The sequence below is a fragment of the Quercus robur genome, chromosome 11 (genome assembly GCF_932294415.1).
Source record: "Quercus robur chromosome 11, dhQueRobu3.1, whole genome shotgun sequence".
Classification (NCBI taxonomy): domain Eukaryota; kingdom Viridiplantae; phylum Streptophyta; class Magnoliopsida; order Fagales; family Fagaceae; genus Quercus; species Quercus robur.
Genome location: NC_065544.1, coordinates 11,428,187 through 11,449,215, shown reverse-complemented (window position 1 = coordinate 11,449,215; position 21,029 = coordinate 11,428,187). Strand labels below are relative to the sequence as shown.

General features: G+C 37.7%; 1 long non-coding RNA gene across 1 annotated transcript; it reads left to right on the top strand.

Annotated features, from left to right (window-relative positions):
- The first annotated feature begins 6,284 nt into the window (after positions 1-6,284).
- On the top strand, positions 6,285-10,233 carry LOC126707306 (uncharacterized). The gene is made up of 3 exons (XR_007648894.1): positions 6,285-9,145; positions 9,228-9,329; positions 9,414-10,233. It is a non-coding gene; the product is annotated as an uncharacterized LOC126707306 (long non-coding RNA).
- Positions 10,234-21,029: the final 10,796 nt, after the last annotated feature.

Sequence of the window (21,029 nt, the reverse complement as noted above, 5' to 3'; positions counted from 1 at the left end):
TTGGAGTGGGACTAAAAGGGAACAAATAAGACTCTAGCTTCAATGGGCCTTGGGCTTTTCTGTCAACTCTTGACAAGTCCAAAGTTACCATTAATTATATTTAATACCACTATATAAATATAATTGCACTCTAGGCCTTATTAATAAATTATATCCCAAGAGTTTATTGTACATGCAACCCGTTCATAAAATATTCGTAGTGATACAAAATCATGAATGAAGACTACCACTTTGTAGATCACTAAATCTTAATCCTTGAGTACCAAATTTAATTCTTTTAAGTTATTCGTCATATATTTATGAAATCCAATTTCATAAATATATACTTTAATAATTCCTTACTAAAGTGGTTAAGCTTAATACTTTGAATAACCAAACCCATTAAACTTATCTCAAGGGAATATTTTATATCTCCGATAATAGACCATGAATTCTTTCTTGAGAATATATGTTCCATCAACACTAAATGTGGCTACCCAACACACTGAGGTTTTGACCATTAATTTAGATCTCACTCCTGATATATCAAAGCAACCTACATTCCATGATCAGGTCCATTATTCTCTTAGGATTAAGAGTTCATGTAAATATAAGTCGTGAGATTTATTATTCAGTTGACAGTTGTTAGGAGAATAATAAATCTCACAACTGTCCAGTTCAATATGTTTTAACTCTTCAAATATATCAACACATCAACAAGTAGTTTTCACTTCCATGATCAAGACAAATCATGTTAGTTGATATGTTATAGTCTTCGCAGATGAAATGCCAAATTTCATTACCGACTACGAACTAAAATTCCGAGTTTACAAAGAACCTGTGATTTATATCTTCTGTGACTTTTCACATAAATCACATACTATGCATCTCATGGACTATATGATAATGTCTGAATATTCATGTTACCATTATTTTAGATAATAATAAAGCAACTTTATTAATCACAACATTAAGTTATACATAATAACATACATAGCATTATACAATAGGATTTTAGGGCACTAATCCTAATACCTTCTGTGTGTTGCATTCAAAGGTATGACCAAGATCTCGCATCGAGTGCTGGGTGCAAATAAGTCATGCACCTTTTGTCTATTCCACTGGCCCGTGTCTTAATCAATGAGCTCATTGACTAGCATAGTGGTCTGGTCTTCCCCAATGAATATCGGTTTGTGTGTCAGCCATTTATCAACTGCCATTTTTATTCTTTAGCCATTCCCCACCTTCCACTGTAACCTTGCCCTTATAATGTCTCTTGCAGCCAGTAGGATATGCCAAACATATGAAGGATTGTGTCCCAACTCAGCCTCTATAAACGAATAAGTTGGGAAATACCTTGGTTTGTAGACTTGGTAGAAGAGAGAGCGAGTGTGATGTATCAAGCGCCACACTTGTTTTGCTAGCAATGCTAGGTTGAAAGCTTGGATGTCTCTAAAGCCCATACCCCCCTTTGCTTTTGGTGAGCATAATTTTTTTTTCAATTTATCTAATGTATCTTCTTCTCCTCCTTTGTTTGTCCCCACCAGTATTTGGCTATGGTGGAATTTATAGTATCACACAAAGTCTTCAGAAATTTAAAAATGCTCATGGAGTACGTTGGTAATGCTTGCGCTACAGTCTTAATTAGGATTTCCCTTCCCGCCTTTGAAATAATTTTTTCTTTCCATCCCATCATCCTCCTTGTGATCTTTTCCTGCAGATCTTTGAATGTATTCACTTTAGATTTTCCACTAACCATTGGTAACCCAAGGTAATTTTCACAATCCTCCATTATTCTGGCCCCCATCATATTCTGTATGTTTTGCTTTACATTTGTTCTTGTATTTTTGCTAAAGAACAAGGATGTTTTTTTGCCGGTTTACATTTGTTCTTGTATTTTTTCTAAAGAACAAGGATGTTTTTTTGCCGGTTTATAGCTTGCCCTGAAGCTACCTCATATTGCTCTAAGATGGCTAATAACCGTTGGCATTCCTCCATTGTAGCTTGGCAAAAGATGAAACTATCATCTGCAAACAAAAGGTGGGATAGGTGGACCCCACCATTGCTGGATAGAACACCTTGCAAATTTCTAGCTCCCTCTGCCTTTCTAATCATAGTGGATAAGCATGAGCAATGTCTAACACTTAGACTAAATATGTTTTTGTTCTCGTTTTGCCAACTTACATAAAATTAGAACCTAAAAATTTATTTCTAAATATTTAGAACCTAACATGTTCCATGATATTTTCTCACGGTCTAAGTCAAGTCCTAGGTTCATAATATTTATTGAGGGCCACGAGGGAATAAGGTATCCTACATGATTAGGGAAATGGTTAACAATCTATTTTAGGAAAGTTTTGACACTACTTTTATTGAAAATGGAAAAAGCTGTCTCTACACAAAAAACAAGCTATTGCGGCGGGTGCAAAAACTGCCGCTATATGTGCATATTGTGGCACTTTTTCGGACCGCCGCAGTAGTTCTAGTCTTTTGCGGCGTACTATAGCGGCGGTATATAGAACCGCCGCAATATATGTGTTTTAGCAGCATTAACTTAGATATAGCGACGCTGCAAAAACCTGTCGCAATAAATATAGCATTTTGCAGGGATACTATAGCAGCGGTATAGAAAACTGCCGCAATATGTAAGTTGTAACGACGTTGAGATGACCGCCGCAATGGGTACCTATTTTGTAGTGCTTTTTCTTAGTTATAGCAGCGGGTTGGACCGCTGCAATAGATCTTTAAATTTCCCTCTATAGCCCCAAAAATTTCCCTATGTTTTTTTGTGCCTTCCCATTTAGGTTTTCACTTCAGCACTGTTACACACTCTCTCTCACTCTCTCAAAATCTCTTCTCTCAAAAATCCTCCATAACCAAGCTTTCGCAAGCTTTGTCCGCCGCCATTAACTCCATCTCTGCCGCCACCGCCTCGCATCCTCGCCATTGCCACTCTCTTTAGGTCAGGCCTCGGCCTAGGCCCATGCCTAGTCTTCCCACCACCTCGCATTCTCTCCCGCCGATGGGTCGGGTATCCAATGGGTTCCACCTTCGGATCCATTCGGTTTTCAAATTTGGTTCACCAATGATCCCACTCGTCGGAGACTAACTCATCTCGACCCACTTATCTCGCCGGAGTTCCACTGTAAGTTTATTTTATTTTTGTTGATTAATGAGTGCCATTGTTTTTATTTTATCTATTTGCTTCTTCTTCATCAAATAGATATTATATGTATTAGTATTTGTGGGAATTGTATATATGTAGTGAGTTGGATGGAGAGATTTGTGAGAACTGTGAGTATGCCATATACATTGGAAAGGATATTATGTGTTTTGGTGTTGCTAGGGAAGAGCAATACACAAAAACTTATAAAGTATAATTTTTTTTTAATTTTAATTATATATATATATATATATATATATATATATATATATATAGGAGGACCTCAGATAGCTCGTAGAGTTTGGAGAGACTATGACAAGGTAAATTTCTCAATCTATCAATTATCTTTTGTGAGAATATTTAGTTAATGACTTGTGCAATATGATGATTTTGTGATTGTAATTTGAATTTTTTATTTACTCTTGAGGAACTGATCCTTGTATATATCTTGAGATTCTGGATTGGGAATTTCTGTCTGATTGAATAACAAAGTGGAAAATGTTTCAAGTTATGCTTGGCATTGTGAACTGAAATTGTTTTTCTTGAGACTAATTGTATGATTGGATGGCTGCCTTGAGTAGGCATTCTTTTTTGTCCTTGTAGGAATTTCTGACATGTTGTTTTTCTTGTGACTGAAGAGGGACTTTTTTTTCACTTGTGGTCTAAAAGCAGGTAATCCGTGACTTTGTTGTTTGTTGTTAGCACTTATAGGATTATATATTTTCTGAACAGAAGTAGAGGAAAACCACCTTAAATTGGAGATGAAAATATATATTGGCTCTTCATTTCTATTTGATTTGAATTAGGAAACTAGCTAGCTTGTGCTAAGAAAAGTTAACAAATTAATAGGTCCCTATAGTAAAACAAAGTCTTGATACTGATTGGTTCTTTTCTCAGTGTTTTTGGTGAAAATTTTCTAGTCATGTTCATGTTTCATGTATCATTCTGTCTGGGAATTCAGCAAATGTGACTAGAAGCTTCATTTTATTTCTATAAACAATCAATTTTCTGAAATCAGCTTATGAGTTGAAGGTAAGGCCTTGTCTCAGTTCATTTAGACAATGTCATTGACAATCCAGTGTATGTTGTGAATTTTCTAATTTTTTTTCCTGTTTATTTGTTTGTTGAAGAACAGAGAAAGCAAAGCAAGTGAAAGTTTTTTGAGTTTGAAAGTACTGTGTTTGCTCTTTGCTTTGCTTAATGTACAATTTGGATTGAGGATCCCTCTGCTTATGCATACAAATTGGATTGAGGACCCCTTTGCTTATGCAAACCATTTATGTTGATTTTTACTTATTCAATGTGAAGATGTGCCTGGACTAATAATATTGATGATAATTAATATCTACTGGGTTCTACATTGCCACTTGAATTGACGTTTTGTTGAGCATGATTTTCTTCTTGTCTTCCATGATTTTGGATAGCATTTGGTTCAACAAAAGATTAAGGTCCTTGTACAAAAGTTGCTTTCAAGGACCTTAAATATTGTTTCTATTTTGGTTTTGAGTGGCATGGAATCCTTAATCTTTTGCTACTGTACTGAGACTTGCTCAAGGATATTTATTACTTTCTTGCCTTCCAAATATGAATATATGATAACCAAATAGTATATGACTATTAGAAGTTACTTTTACAAATATGGTCTAAAAAGATCCCATGTTTCAAAGACATTCTTAGATATTGTCTCCTTGTTTGAGTAGCATGAGCTGTGATACTTACAAATATGTGTGTTTGTTTAAACTGTGGATTTGAATAAGTATAATTTTAATAAGTTTAGGATGTGATACTTAGATATAGTCTCATTGCCATTTTTCCTGCATCCAACTGTTGGTTATAGGATTATATCTTCTTGAGTTGCTTGGTTACAAGATTTTGAGGATAATTACTATGGAAAAGGGGCTTTGAAATTGAAGTTTGATTGATTAGAATAGTTTGAATATGTAACAAATAAATGATCTCACAACCTTGATTTGCATTTTATGGTGGAAAGTAAATGGCTCTATTGGATTGGGTCTGATCATCATTCACTGTGAGTAATATGCTTCGCTGTTTTTTTTTTTTTTTTTTTTTTTTGCGTAGGAGAAATTTGAAATCATAAATTTTATTTGATGATAAAAAAACCTTCATAAATTGACCCAACCAAACCCATTACCCCGTTTGTTTTGTTTACCAGTTTATTTTGTATTGTTGTAGTAATGCCTTTTGACTAAACACATTAGTCTTTTCCTTGTTAGTGAATGACACATTATAATTAATTTTTGCCATTTGACATGAAGATGCAGGACCAAAAATTGTAGTAAGAGATTCAAACTATTACATGTAGCATTTGCTTAGCATTCTGCTCACGCTATTTTAAATTTGTTGTGGCATGGCCTAATATTGAAAGTTGACTTTTTAACTCTCAATATCAGCCATTGAGAATATTTACATTGTGTGCAATACCTCCGAATACTTACAATATGGCTCCTCTATTGTATCTAAGGAATGCCTAAAGGCCAACAAAAGTCTTTTAAGAACAATAAGTCAAGCGGACCAAAAAATTCACATCCCACCCCCCCTTGCCTTTTATGTTGTGATGAATCATTAGGTCCAAGTGTGATGTCACGTGAAAGAATATGTAAATCTTTTTATGAAAAATTTGATACGTGTAATTCGACTCTTTTCAAATAATTTTTCATTTTACTCTTCTTGTCTGGATACTATCTACACATTACCTCTTGAAATTAATTGCAACTTCAAAACTTTTTCTAAAATGGCACAAATAACAATGGGAAGTGTCATCTCATAAGTAATATTTTTTGTGTAAACCAACATAGAAACTTAATCTAAAATAATGTATAGAAGAGCTAAAGTGAAGTATATTTTTGTTTTTGTTTTTGATTTTATTTTTATTATTTTTTATTTTTTATGTTGTGGATTTGAAGACATCTCTTTTTATTTTTTATTATATATATATATATATATATATATTATTTATGCAAATTCCGAATAGCCATTTCACTATTTGGAAATTTATGGGGTTTTAATGCTCTTGTTTGTCAAGTCTAAGAATTAACTTAGGTTTATATATATATATATATATATATTCTTCTCTTTTTGGCCGATTGCAAAAAGAAGAGGCATTATAAGTTCGTGTTATCAAAATAAGTGAAGTTGGTGAAAGACTTAAGGTACTCTCTCTCTCTCTCTCTCTCTCTCTCTCTGTGTTTGTGGTTGGTTGTTGGATTGGGGCAAGCAGGTGGCTTGCATGGAGTAATAAGGTGGTTTTAGTTGATATTGGGAGTGTTGACTGTTTTGTGTAATATTGGATGATTCTTCTTGAGTTGTTTTTATTTGATTAGTTCATTTTGGGGGCTTTTCTCTATCTTTTTCACACATGTGGAACACTAAAATAGAATTGAATATTTAAAGAGATGTCCATTCCTAAAGACTATTGCTAGTAATGATGTTATAGTTACCAAATGTATTGATAACTTCTCTATGCGTTTAAATTCATTGTTTTCTTAGGAACATAGTTGAAAGTGAATGATTAAAGATGATTTGTTGGGATTTGTAGGGGTTATAACTGGTTTTTAATGGGAAATCATCATCTGCACAGACTTCTATTGAAATTCCTAATAGTCATGTCCAAAAAAACCCGATAGAGTATGCCGATCTTCGTGACATGTTGCATGACATGTTCCCCATACAAGATATGGCATTTGGGCCAATGGAAGAAGTCCCTACTGTGCAACAACCCACAAAATGTCCTGCAGAAGGTCCTAATGAAGATGCACTTCGGTTTATGAAATTGCTTGAAGATGTTAATCAACCTTGTTATGAAGGTTGTAAGCATTTTAGCAAATTGTCAGCCATTGTGCATTTGTTCCACATGAAGTGTCTTAATGATTAGACCAACAAATCATTTACCATGTTGCTGCAATTTTTTCTTGATTTTCTTCCTTCAAATGCTAAGTTGCTAAAAGATTGTTATGAGGCTAAGAAGATTATTAAAGATTTGAGCTTGAGCTATGAGAAGATTCATGCTTGTCCTAAAGATTGTATTTTATATTGGAAGGAGAATGCTAATCTTGAAGCTTGTCCAAATTGTAACCTTTTAAGATGTGAAAGTAATGAGTCTAAAGGTTAACAAAGTACTAATGCTTCCTCCAAGAAAAGAAAAAAGAAAGCTACAAAGATCCGATGGTGGTTCCCCTTAAAGCCAAGATTGAAACGATTATTTATGTCTCCTGAAACAGCGAATCATATGAAGTGGCATACCAATGGTCGTGTGAATGATGAGTTAATGAGGCATCCTGCTAATTATGAAGCTTGGAAATCATTTGACTCTAAGTACATAGAGTTCTTATCCGAGCCTCATAATGTGAGGCTTGGATTAGCAGCCGATGGATTCAACCCGTATGGAAATATGAATAATACTTATAGTACATGGCCTGTCATTTTGATCCCATACAATCTCCCTCCATGGATATGCATGAAAAGGTCTTCTTTCATGCTATCATTATTGATTTCTGGTCCAACCTCGCCTGGGAACGATATAGATGTGTACTTACAACCCCTAGTAGAAGAATTGAAGGAGTTATGAGATGTTGGAGTAGAAACGTTTGATGTGTCTTCCAAAAAATCATTCCAAATGCATGCTGCATTATTGTGGACCATAAGTAATTTTCCTGCATATGGTGATATCTCGAGTTGAAGTACCAAAGGTGCTCTTGCATGTCCCTCTTGTAACTATGATAGTTAGTCTTGTTGATTAAGATATAGAAGGAAATTTAGTTACATTGAACATAGACGATTCTTGGATAGTGATCATAAATTCTGTAAGCAAAAAAAAATCATTTAATGGGCATGTTGATACGAGATCAGCTCCTATTACAGTATCCAGAGGGGAAATCATGTTATAAATGGATGCTATAGCTGATCATGTGTTTGGGAAGAAAATAATTAATTTTCGCAATAAAAGAAAAAGAGGGGAGAAAGCCTTAACTATGTGGAAGAAGAGAAGTATATTTTTCACCTTACCTTATTGGGAGGACTATGTATTGCGTCACAATCTTGATGCGATGCATATTGAAAAGAATGTAGTCAATAATATAATCGGCACATTGTTGAACTTAGATGGCAAGACAAAGGATAACTTGAAGGCACGCCAAGACTTAAAGGATATGGGTATAAGAAGTGAACTTCACTTGGAAAAGGTTGGGAATGATCAGACACGTATGCCACATGCCTACTACCATATGAATGCTAGTGAACAAGATAGTTCTTTGCAAGTTTTGAAAAATGTAAGAGTGCCAGATGGATATTCTTCAAACATCTCACATTGCGTTAAACTCAAAGAACTCAAGATTAGAGGGATGAAGAACCATGATAATCACATCTTAATGCAGCAACTTTTTTTGATAGCAATACGTGGATCTTTGCCCCCTGAGGTGAGTAGGCATTTAATTGACTTATCTTGCTTATTTAGGGAGATATGTTCCAAAGTACTAAATGTGGAGGAACTTGGGGATCTTGAGAAGAGAATTGCAGTGACATTGTGTGAGTTGGAAAGAATATTCCCTCCCTCTTTCTTTATAGTGATTGTACATCTAGTCATGCATTTGGCTAGCAAAGACAAAGTTGCTGGTCTAGTTCATAATCGTTGGATGTATCCTATAGAGAGGTAACACATATAGTAACTTGGTCTATTTGGTTTTGTTTAACTTATCAATTTTCCGTTGTTGATCTTGGGTTTTCCAATAGGTACTTGTCAAGACTTAAGTCTTACATGTATAATAAAACTTATTCAGAAGGCTCCATTGCAAAAAGGTATATAGCAGAGGAATGCTTAGCATTCTACTCACTCTATTTTAAATCTATTGAAACTGCATTCAATTGGCTTGTAAGGAATGTCGAGGAATCCATGGGTGTGGTGGTGAGCATTACACTAGATTCAAATTCATGGATCCAAGAACTTCGTTATGTGCTATTCAATTGTGAAGAAATCATCCCATTTCTCGAGTAAGTAACATGTCATTGCATATCCTTTCATGGAATTCAAGTACAATACTCTAACTTAACACTAACACGTTTGTCTACATAGTGTACACATAACGGAGATCAAGGTTGATTTCTTTTTCATGTAATTTATGATGTTATTCAAAAGCAGCACATGGAGAAATTCTGTAGCTGGTTTAGGGACTATGTAAGTAAAGCATATATATAAAACTATTTTTGGTTGTAACACTTTAGATAGTATACTTATAATAAACGTCATTGTCTATAATAGGTGATGTCAATCGATGCCTTTGAGAAAAAGAAACTCTCTAATAAAGTCATATGGCTTGCTCAATATCTAGATAATGAAGCAAAACAATTCAAGCGTTATGTTATAAATGGTTTGAAGTTTTGCACCAAAGATTCTAAGGCAACTAGGAAAACTCAAAACAGTGGAGTTTGTGTTGTTACTGAAGGTGGTGCTACTTATTATGGTGTACTAATCAACATTATTGAGTTGAACTACTCTGACAATTATCGATATGTACTATTCAGATGTCAATGGGTTGACGTTATTAGTGGGAGATGATGCAAAAAAGATGAGTTTCGATTTGCCCTTTTCAATTTTTCACAATTAATACACACGGGTGATCGATTGATTGACGAGCCTTATGTATTAGCATCTCAAGCTTCACAAGTATTTTACGTGAAAGATCTGATACATAAAGATTGGGTGGTTGTGGTCAAAACAAAACCTAAGGAGGTGTTTGATGTTAGTATTAATGCTTCACATGATGATGATGATGAAGTGGGTACCTATCTTAAGAATGTCCCTTATAATATAACTATTGATGATGCATGTGATGATGCAAATGACAACCATGCTTGTGCTCGAGTTAATGAAGAGGGAACCATTTATGATACACCGTTGATTAGTGAGGATGAATTGAACAAGACTTTATCGATGATGAAGAGCTTAGCGATGATGAGTCCAATGATGATGACTCCAATGATGATGAGTCTAGTGATGATAAGTGTAGTTAATACTTTTATTATCACTCATTATATTTTTCCTTAATGATTAGAGTTTAAGAACCTCTCTTTGGTTAGTTTCTTCCCCTTAAAATTATATCTCAATGTTTGTGTGTTTTTTCTTAAAGAATTCATTATGTTCTAATACAATTATTTGAGATTTCGCTATGTTAAGATTGGACTAATTGTTTGTATTGTTGGTGCATGTCAACTACTAATTGATTGGTTTTCTACAGCATATCGGAGTTTGTTATGGTATTATTAGAAGGGGAAAGAAGGGTATGTAAAATATGCTTGAAGGCGTTGATGCTTTGTGGTTGTAATTCTTTTATTGACAAGGTTTGAGTTCAAATTAAAAAACCAATTTTGAACATATTGAAGTAAAGTGAATGATATCTCGTTTAATGGTAGGTGATTTATCATGAATTCTAGATGAGCACGAATCTCACCTTCCCCAAGGGTAGAGGGAAGGTGAGATTCAAGCTAATGACCTCCACCTTAAGAAGTGTGGTACAACTTTTTGGGTAAAGCAGGTGTATGATGTTATTTTAACTTGAATTAACTTTGTACATATTTAAGCTCTCTTTTTCTTGCTACAAGAACATTGCTTGGTTGATTTGTTGCATGGATGGCTATTGATATCGTATTTTGTTCGCCCTCGATTTGCGTGCCAGACCTAAAAAAATCTAGAAATATCATTTTCTCTCCATTGGGCCACAAGAACATCCAAAATAGTGTGGCACAACCTGTTCAGGCACTGGAGCACCCGAAGTGCATTTTTCAGCCAAAATGACCAAAATGCCCCTGGTCAACCCAAGGTTTGACCGAAGGTCAAACAAGGTCAAAACTCACACAAAACAACATTTTTTAGAGTTTTACATCAGACTTGAGCTTCTCGAAGAATTTTAACAAGTTTGACCCGAAGTTGACTCCAAGTGGGCCCAAAAATCCTAATTTTGATCCGGCCGTCGAAATAGGTTGAAACCAATGCCATTGCAAAGATTATCAAATTCTCGTTCTAACGACTATTTATGGTTTGAAATTGAAGTTAGAATGGCCGAGATATCACGAAAACTAAGTTAACACACCGATTGATGCACTGCTAACTTCCTGGAGCCATAACTTTTGATCCGACCGTTGGATTTTTGAGTTCCACCCCTTTTTAGAAATTGAAAATCAAGATATTTTTAAGGGTGTCAAGATCAAGCCAATCAGAGGCCTTTTGAGGCTGGAGGTCCTTGAAGGGCCGTCGCCTTGAAAAATGCAATGCGGCTATAAATAGCCCCAAGCACCCATCAGACCAAGAGAGAAGACATTTTTCTAATTTTCTACTCTCTGTCCAGCTTCTCTACATGTTTTTTTTTTCTCTCTTCCAAACACCAAAAACACACAAAAAACACTTGAAAAACATCAAAGCTTCTTGATTCTTCTCTCTTCACCAAAAACACAAGGCATTGTTTCTATACCCAATCTTCCTTTCCTTGGTTCTACACTTTGGATTTGGGGTTTAGGGGTGTGGATATAGATTTTCTAGCTGTCATCCACACCCCTAACCTCATAAATCTTCTTCTAGCATTTATTTTGCTTTTATGCCTTAATAACATGATTTATTGCTTTCTGTAGCATGTTACTTGCTTTATTTGTGCTTCTAGCTTAGATTTTCTTGGTTGTTATGTCTTATGCCATTTTCCATGTTTAGATCTATGTTTTCACACGAGTATATGTTTAAATCCGCATGCTTAGGGTTTTTATGCCATGTTTCCCTTTGTTTTGTTCCTTTTTTTTTGCTTTATGTTGATGTAAGGGTTATACGTTCACATGCTTGTCATGCGTTGCTTGAATCTATGTGTTTATGTGTTTTATGCTTAGATCCATGTCCTTACATGTTTATATGCTTGGACTCATGTTCCACCATGTCTATGTCCTAATTTTCTTTATGTTTACACATATGTTTCTATGCCTATATGTCGAGATCTAGGTTTCCACATGCTTGTGTGCTTGGATCCATGTCCTCTACATGCTTTATGTGCTTGTACGCTTCATGCCATGTTTGTGTGCCTATACCTAGGCTATGTTTGTCATGCCATGTGCTATTGTAGCCCTTTTGTCACTTTCTCTTTCTTTCTTGTGTTTTGGCCTAATGGTTTGGACCCGATCTAGATCCTATGGTCTTTGTCATCATCCATACACCTTGGCCCATATCAAAGGGTTTGGATCACCTCTATTTACATGTATATGTTTGCTTGCTTCTGTGCTTTATACCTCTGTTAGCCTCTCTTGTTCTAGGCTTTGCCATGTTTGATGCCCTCCACGGGCTTGATCTTGCTTGGTTACACCTAACGCCCATGAGGCCTTGATCAGATGTAACCATTTGGGAGGCATCTTCGGATGCTGGGTTGCACTTTGCGTATCGTTCCCTTTTCCACTCTGTGCAATGATATGCTTACCATGCTTGTTTGCGCTACCTGTTGGCATTATATGCATCTTTACACACTTGCTTACATGACCATGCATGAGTCTTGCTTATTAGTGTGTCGTACATACTTCAACACAATGAAGCTATGGACATCCAATCCAAACCTAAATTTGTCCCTTGCGGACACCACCTTTTGTTCATTTTCTTGCTTGTGTGCCGTTTCGCTTGTTTGCTTGCTTTCCTTCTATGCTTGCCATGTTTATCACACTTATCTGCTTTATGCATCTTTCATATGCTCTTTGCACATTTTCCTTTCATTGCTTGTCTGTTGGTTTTTTATCTTTGCCTTTGCATGTACACATATGAAGCAAGGACGCATAGAGCTAGGGCACGGTCTCCTAGGTGCAAGCAAAAAGGGCAAGGATGCGAGCATGTCGTTATGAGCCAAGTGGCTGCAGTCAGTAGGTTTAGGAGTTTAGCATTTCCCTTTGGTTATGTACTCTTTTAAACCCCTTCCTTCCTCCACCCTTTCTCTCTTAGATGGTTTGTATTAGGTATATCATGCCGTGTACTATTTGTCCTCATCTCTAGAGTATGACGACCCCTGTTTATTTTCCTGTACTTATATTTTGGGTCATGTTCTAGGGATGTAGGCATTTACTTTCCTAGTTTGTGTGCTTGAATTGTGCATGATGTATGTATATATATACCTGCTTGCCCCCTTCTAGTGTGATTGTCACAGTTTATGTCACTTATGACAAATGATGCCTAATTTCTGCCGTGAAAGTAAGGTGACATGTCGCCTGATTTTTGCTGTGGAAATCTGGTACTTTGCCGAATGCCTTAGGAAAGCATAGATTGGGATCACACCCATTAAAAAGCCAAACCTCAAAGTCCCCCATGCATGCAAAGCCCCAAAAGCCGATGCCAAAGTCATGTTTTTTATTGTCAATCTCCAAAAAATTAAGGTTTTATCAAAATAAAGGAATGTACTTAGACAGGCGTTGTGGGGTGCCTAACACCTTCCCCACATGTAACCAAACTTCCGGACCTAAGAATCAAGATTTTTTGCCATCCACGTTAGATTAGGAAAAATGCAATTTTTCTTAACCTAGGATTGGTAATAAAATCAACTAGAAATAGGTGACCAATTACACCTTAGAAAAAACCTAATGATTGGTGGTGACTCCACTCACCTTTGGTAATCACCTAAAATTTGGACCCAGATTCCTGCCATAAACGCCAAAGGTAGACCTACCTTCCTCCATCGAGAGAGAGAGAGAGAGAGAGAGAGAGAGAGAGAGAGAGAGCACCTGAAGCTTCGCGCGAAATACATGCATCCACCACTATTATGAGGGGCCTCGCGCGCATGGGAGTTGTCGCCATGGAGGGTGGTTGAACAAGGACCCGTGACGACGATGGCGGTTTTTCCACCCCATCCCGATCGAGGCTGAGCATCAACAGACTGGCATCTCTGTTGGGGAATTGATGAGATTTTAACCTTTAGAGCTTTTGATAAAACCATAATCTTTGGACATTGGCTTTCAAAAACACAGAAATTGGCATTGGCCTTCGTGGCTTTCCTTTTGAAAAGGACTTCTACTACATCCTAGTAGACCATTTTCAAAAGAGCAAAAAACTTTTTCTAAAAATCCTTTTTTGAAAATGAGGCTTTGAGGTATTTTCATATGGGGCTTTTGCTGCTTTCCTCACATGCTTTACAACTTTCCTCACATGTTTTACAACTTTTCTTCACATGCAAACATAGGGTAGCAAAAGTTAATTTCTGCTACACCTTTATCCGCATATATATATATATATCTGTTGTGCTTTGAAAAAGTCTTTCCCCTTCATTAAGGATTGCATGACATATACACCCTTTTGAGCCGAACCCGGACTCTACACTGTTGGCATAGTCACATCTCTTTGGGGATTTCATCACCCCATCTGTAGATGCCTAGACACACACATCGGCAGTGTTACCCATAGTTAGATTTGAGGCTAATGTTGTAGGCACTTCTGGGTCTATGGGTGGACAGGAGTTGCTAAAAAGGCCCCCTCGATCCTTCCTACCCTATAACTTCCATGAAGGGAGGGGTTTGGCGATTGAATACCCTAGGACAGGAGCCACCTACCAGTTAAGCCTTTGCATATAGTTGGCCTAGTTATGTCGAACCCGTGAGGACTAGATCAAGCCCAAAGTCCATTAGGATTAGGTGAAACCTAAAGAGTGAACATCCAAGCCTAGGAATGGATACCGTTATAAGGCTAGAGGTCAGGGGAAAGTGTCTTGTAACAGGTGCGCCCTTTTTGCTTGCACCAAAGAAATTGTGCTCTACTCCAGGTTCTTTCTATCTTATTTGCACAGCATCCATGATTAAACCCCTAGGAAAAGCAACCCCGTTGCTTATACATGCTAGATCATTACTTGTCCCTAAGGGTTTACAACCCTAAAAGGGCACTCATGCATACACTAAATGGTTCCGCCACCTAATTATGCAAAGATAAAATTTGTGGCAAGTAACCGAAACTCCGTTTAGGAGGAAATGCCATTGAAAAGCTGTTAAGAAGTCCAAAGCATCCGAAGTTCAAGAGCGCTCCTAGAAAAGATCCAAAAAGATTGCCTAGAAACTTAAATCATCAAAGAGATCACAAGATGTCAAAGTGGCCAATAGGGTCTAAGACCTATGAAAGTTCAAAAACGTGTACAAAAACACTTTTGAACGTTTAGACCCCCAAAAACCAATTTAATCAACACATGCAATATGTTAAACAACTAGTGTGCGGAAACTTAACATATGCTATAACATGGAATTGATTAAACAACTATCTAAGCCACATCAAAATAAACCACAACAGATTAATGTAAAGGCAGAGATAGAGAGGAAGGAAGATGCAAACACAGCGATAACACCAGATATGTTATCGAAGAGGAAACCGAAGACCTCGGCGAAAAACCTCTCCGCCGCCCTCCAAGCGGTAATCAATCCACTAGAAAATACAGTTGGGATACAAGGACAGCAATAGACCCTCCAAGCCTAATCTACCCAATGCACCTAAGCCCTCCAAGCTTCTTGCTCCAACGAGGTTGCGCCGAACCTTTTTCTTTTCTAGCTTTCCGGATTCCGCTACTACACCGTAGCATCCACCAATAAAGATTGGCTCCTTCCTAACTGCTTCCCAGAACTCCAAACGACTGTCTCACAGGGATGATAATGGTGAGAAACAGGTTTGGTATAAAGGCCTCTCAAGGATTTGACAATGGAGAGGAAGAGAGTGAGGGAATTTGATGAGACTCTAAGGTAGAGATTGTGGGTGAAACAATCTGGTTTTTCTTTAGGGTTTCTCTCTCAAAATTCTCTCTGGAAGCTCTCTTTCAATCGTGGGTTAAAAGGGTATTTATACTGAAGAGGAGTGGAATGCGAAACGTCAGGTTTTTCCAAAACAGGGGTGGCTCGCGGCTTGACCTCGCGGCTTGACTAAGTCGCGAGTTCCAGTCGCGAGTTAACCGTATGGCCAGTTGTCCTGTTTTGTCCTGTAGTGCTCCAGCTAGCATGACTGTTCATCTTCCAGCATGCTTGGCACGTGTGCAGATTCTGGCGGGTTGAAGCCGCGAGTCCAGCCGCGAGTTCCAGCCGCGACACTCTGTTTTCTTGCACACTCTTGAGCAATCTTCACACTATCTCACTCACTACCCTTACAACAATCCCACCTAAATACAGGGTTACTAAATGCTGAATTACAAGCAAATTTGGCACGGAATAAAGCCAATTAGATGGTTGAATAAATTCAACCTTACAATCTCCCCCTTTGGCTATTCCGTGACAAAACCCTAAAACAGACTCTAGACTTAACATGTGAGTTGGGAACAGTTGATCAAAACTCACTCACACCTAATTCTAGAAGCTGTGAAGCACTTGAATCATATGAACATAAACTCCTGAAACACAACAATACACCATGATCATTGTAAGCAGAAAATTATAAATGCATATGAAACAGGCAATATAAGATCAAGCATAAGATGGAGTTAAAGAACAAACCATGGCTTGATCAACCAAGTGAACACCACAAAGTAGTGATCACAGTGTTCATTCACACTTGGAATGAACACAAGGACATACAAGTTAACAAGCACAAGGCAAGACACTTGTATGTACAACACTCAACCAATGCATAGCACACAAGGCATATGCATCTAGGAACAATCCTACAAGGGCACAAGAGTGACAGTACATAAACCACAATGCAGAACATTTAGATTAAAGTACTGATTTCAACATAGCATAAAGGCTGCACTTAAGCATGGTACAAACCACAAGGCCTACAAACTATGCATAAAACATAAACCCTCAAAGCTTACAAAAGCATATGGGTACAAACCAACAAATACCTGAATAGCAGTTTTACAAAACATAATATATCAACTTAAAGAGAAGAAGGAAACAAAAAAATAAAGACACTCCCCCTTAGATAGTGACACTCCCCCTTAGGGTAATATCCTCAGAGTGACACTCCCCCTTAGAGTAATATCCTCCCCCTCTGATTATGCCTATCACTCCCCCTTTTTGTCATGGAATAGGCTAGTCATCCTCTTCTAGTTTTCTCTGAATTTGATCCAACTGAGTCTGAAGAGAAGTAAACTTCATGTCCCATCGGTTGCTTTGATGGTGTAGAGAAGCAGTGAGTCCAGACATCTTTGTATTCACCTCGTGGACAGAGGAAACAATGCGATCAAGTTTCTCATCGAGGGAGAGATTGCTGAACTGAGAGTCACTGTGAGATGCAGAAGTTTCTGGTTTGGCTCTCTTCCGACTATGTCCAACACTTGCATTGTATGTACGCATGTTGATCGGACTCGGTTTGGGGATAGGAGACTCATCAGCCGTTGGATAGATCCCCTTGAGCTTCAAGATCCGTGAAATGAGACTGCAGAAAGGAATGCAGATCCGAGACTCACTGCGAAGAACCGTTTTGCGCAGAACATGAAAGATGTGAGCACAAATGTCGATTTCTTCATCAGAGACCAGATCATGAAGAAACAAAGCTCGTCCGAGATTCATATACCCAGTACTTGATAAAGGGTACAAATTGTGAAACATCACAATTGTAAGCACTCGCAGTTTCGGAGAAAGGGAGGAAACACTGATGGATTTGCCATTGGGTGAGAACTCCAAGTCTTGACCAAGACTTTGTTTGAGAAGCTCCTCATCAGGACATAGATCATCATAGACTGGTGAATGACGAAAAATGGGTCTGTTGATGTGAAGAATTTCTGCCAGGTATGTAGGAGAAACAGAAAAGCTCTTTTGCCGAACCCAGCACTTAAGTTCATCTCCCTCCACAATTGCATTAGCATAAAATTCTTTAACCAACTCTTCATACACGATATCCGGATCCGAGAGAAGGTAATTCCAATCCTTGTGAGCAAAGCATATCGGAATGTCAGTGTTATGAAGTGAAGGCAGATCCACCGCTCTCTCTAGTAGAGGTGTGGCATGAAGAAAGAAGTTCTCATATGACTGATATGCTGAATAGGATCTGAACTTATTGGGATCGAATCGCTGTGATGAAGAGCGAGTCACTTTCGGGAGAGGTGTGTCTTCATCAACATCAATTACGGGTTCCTTCCCTTTGGAAGAACCTCCTTTCACAGCAGCCTTTTTGAATGGAGACATGACCAGTCTGTATTATAAACAAGGGAAATGACAAAAACACAATCCAACAGACTATATCAGCAGAGGGTTAGTGAAAATGTAGGAACAATGAGGAAACCCTAACAGCTGGATGAGTATGGTCAGAAAGTAACAATGAGGGACACCAAAGGCCCAAATTAGAACTACACAGTAGAGAGATCAAGTATGCCCACAAAAACAGCTGTAAAGGGACCAAAATCAACACCACATCAACAAGATACCACACAAGATCAAAGTGAAATATGATAGCAACAACAGATCAGACAAAAATTAGCTAACCCTAGCTAAGCACATGATAAAGAACACAACCAATCAAAAGAAATTAGCTCAAAGACCAGAAGAACAGGTTACCATAAGCTAACGAAGACATCACAAAACCCATCACAAAACCCATCACAAAATCACACTCAAAAGAGAATAATCCAGAGGGAAAACCATAACAACAGGAAAATTAGAGTGCAAGACAAGGAACCATACCTGTGAGTCGACGATTTTTAGCTGAGAAGAAGCAAACAATGGAGAACGACAATGGAGGCACGGTGAGAAAGGGAAAGTGCAGAAGAAAAAGACAATGAACAGTCACAAAAAGATCGAGGGAAAACAGAAAATTTTAAAAACTGCCCCTGTATGTCCAAAACACGCGATTTTCGCGACTGAGACAAGTCGCCACACAGTCGCCAGAATAAGCCGCCAAAAAAAAACACAAAAACAAAAGTTTGAAAAATTTTTCTAAGTGTTTTTCGCGACTGGAAGGTCTACCCGCGAGTGAGTCGCGAGATGAGCCGCGAAAATCTCTGAGTGAATCTCGCGACTGGACCTTCCACTCGCGAACAAGTCGCCAAAACTGACCAGCGAAGATGCGACTGAGTCTCGCGACTTGACATACCCGCGACTGAGCCGCCAAAACAGGGCAAAAACTGGATTTTTGAAAATTTTCAGATTTTTCAGCAAAACACTTTCCAAAAACACCTAAAACACTCAAAAATCTTTTTGTGCTTGAATTAACAAAGATTGAGCATGTGGAATCACATTTTATCAAGTACAATTACACAAATGAATATGGCATTTATCGAACATAAACTTGTGTGTTGTGTGTGGATATCAACAATGAGATAGTCCTTTGTCTAATGTGAAGCTTCAATGATCAATTCAACCAAGACATACACAATTAGCACTAGATCATGTGACCAATCTCAATTATAGAAATATGAATATATGACCTCCCACACAACTTGATAACATAACTTGGAGCTTTTCATTTGACTCCACTTTCAGCCTTAACATTAGATCTTTTGAGGCAATCATCTCTCATTGTGAGAGGGATATATAACATTTCTCTTTTGAAGAACAGGCCTTTGGCCTTTTTTGAAAAAATTTCACTTTTAATATAAGGTCGCTTACCCTTTTTCCTAGTCAAATACTAGAATGTGCGACAGGCTTTTGCAGCTCAATATCTCTTTTCATTTGGAGATTTACATTTGGTGAGCTCTTTTTAGCAAAACAAAAATAAAAAGTGGGAAGAGATATAGACACAAATCTATGCATGTTTCAAGATCGACATAACCATTCACTAATCATTCATGACAAGCTTGAAGATCTATTTACAACAATCACATAGATTTCCAGATTTTTCCCATAGGGATATGAGTGCATGAAAACAAGCAATGCTCGACAATGCACAAAGCCATTAGCACAAAGGTACAAGGCAAAACGAGTTTTTAAGACAAAACTCAACAAAGTCAATCAAGTGTTTTGATTTTCAAATTCTTTATGTGATTTTTGGATTTTTGACTCGAGAAACAAAAAGAATGAACCAAACACAAACAAAACCAGCAGCAAACACAAAAGAACAAGCAAGCAAGAAACAAGTTGCAAAAAGAAGTGTGTGCTCCAACACAGACAGATATATAAACAGTGAAGCACACAACACACAAGAGAGTCAAGGAATTGTACCGACACCAATGGTCTTACGGAGGGATTCAAACCGTGGACCATCGAGAGGCTTGGTGAAGATATCCGCCTTTTGATTGTCAGTGTGTATGAACTCAAGACACACAACTCTTTCCTCTACCAAATCCCGAATGAAATGGTAACGTATCTCTATGTGTTTGGATTTTGAATGCTGAACAGGATTTTTGGAAAGATTGATGGCACTGGTGTTGTCACAAAAGACACACATCGTTTCTTGAGGAATTCCATAGTCATGAAGTAATTTCTTCATCCAAAGAAGCTGAGTGCAGCAACTTCCAGCAGCTATGTACTCTGCTTCTGCAGTAGATAGAGACACTGAATTCTGCTTCTTGCTCATCCACGAAACAAGATTGTTACCAAGATAAAAACAGCCACCTGAAGTGCTTTTCCGATCGTCTACACTTCCAGCCCAGTCAGCATCCGAATACCCAGCAAGACATGCATTTGAGTCTTTTGAATACCACAGACCATAGTTTGCAGTACCACTCACATATCGAATGATTCGCTTAGCAGCAGTCAGATGAGATTCCTTCGGATTCGCTTGGTACCTGGCACAAACGCCCACACTGAAAGCGATGTCCGGTCTACTTGCTGTAAGGTAGAGCAAACTTCCAATGATGCTCCTATACAATGTGGGACTTACTTCAACTCCTGATGAATCCACATTCAGTTTAGTGGCAGAGCTCATGGGAGTGGAAGCATGTTTTTTGGATTCTAGGCCAAACTTCTTGACAATATTTCTGGCATACTTCTCTTGAGATACAAATATACCATCCTTCTGTTGTTTGACTTG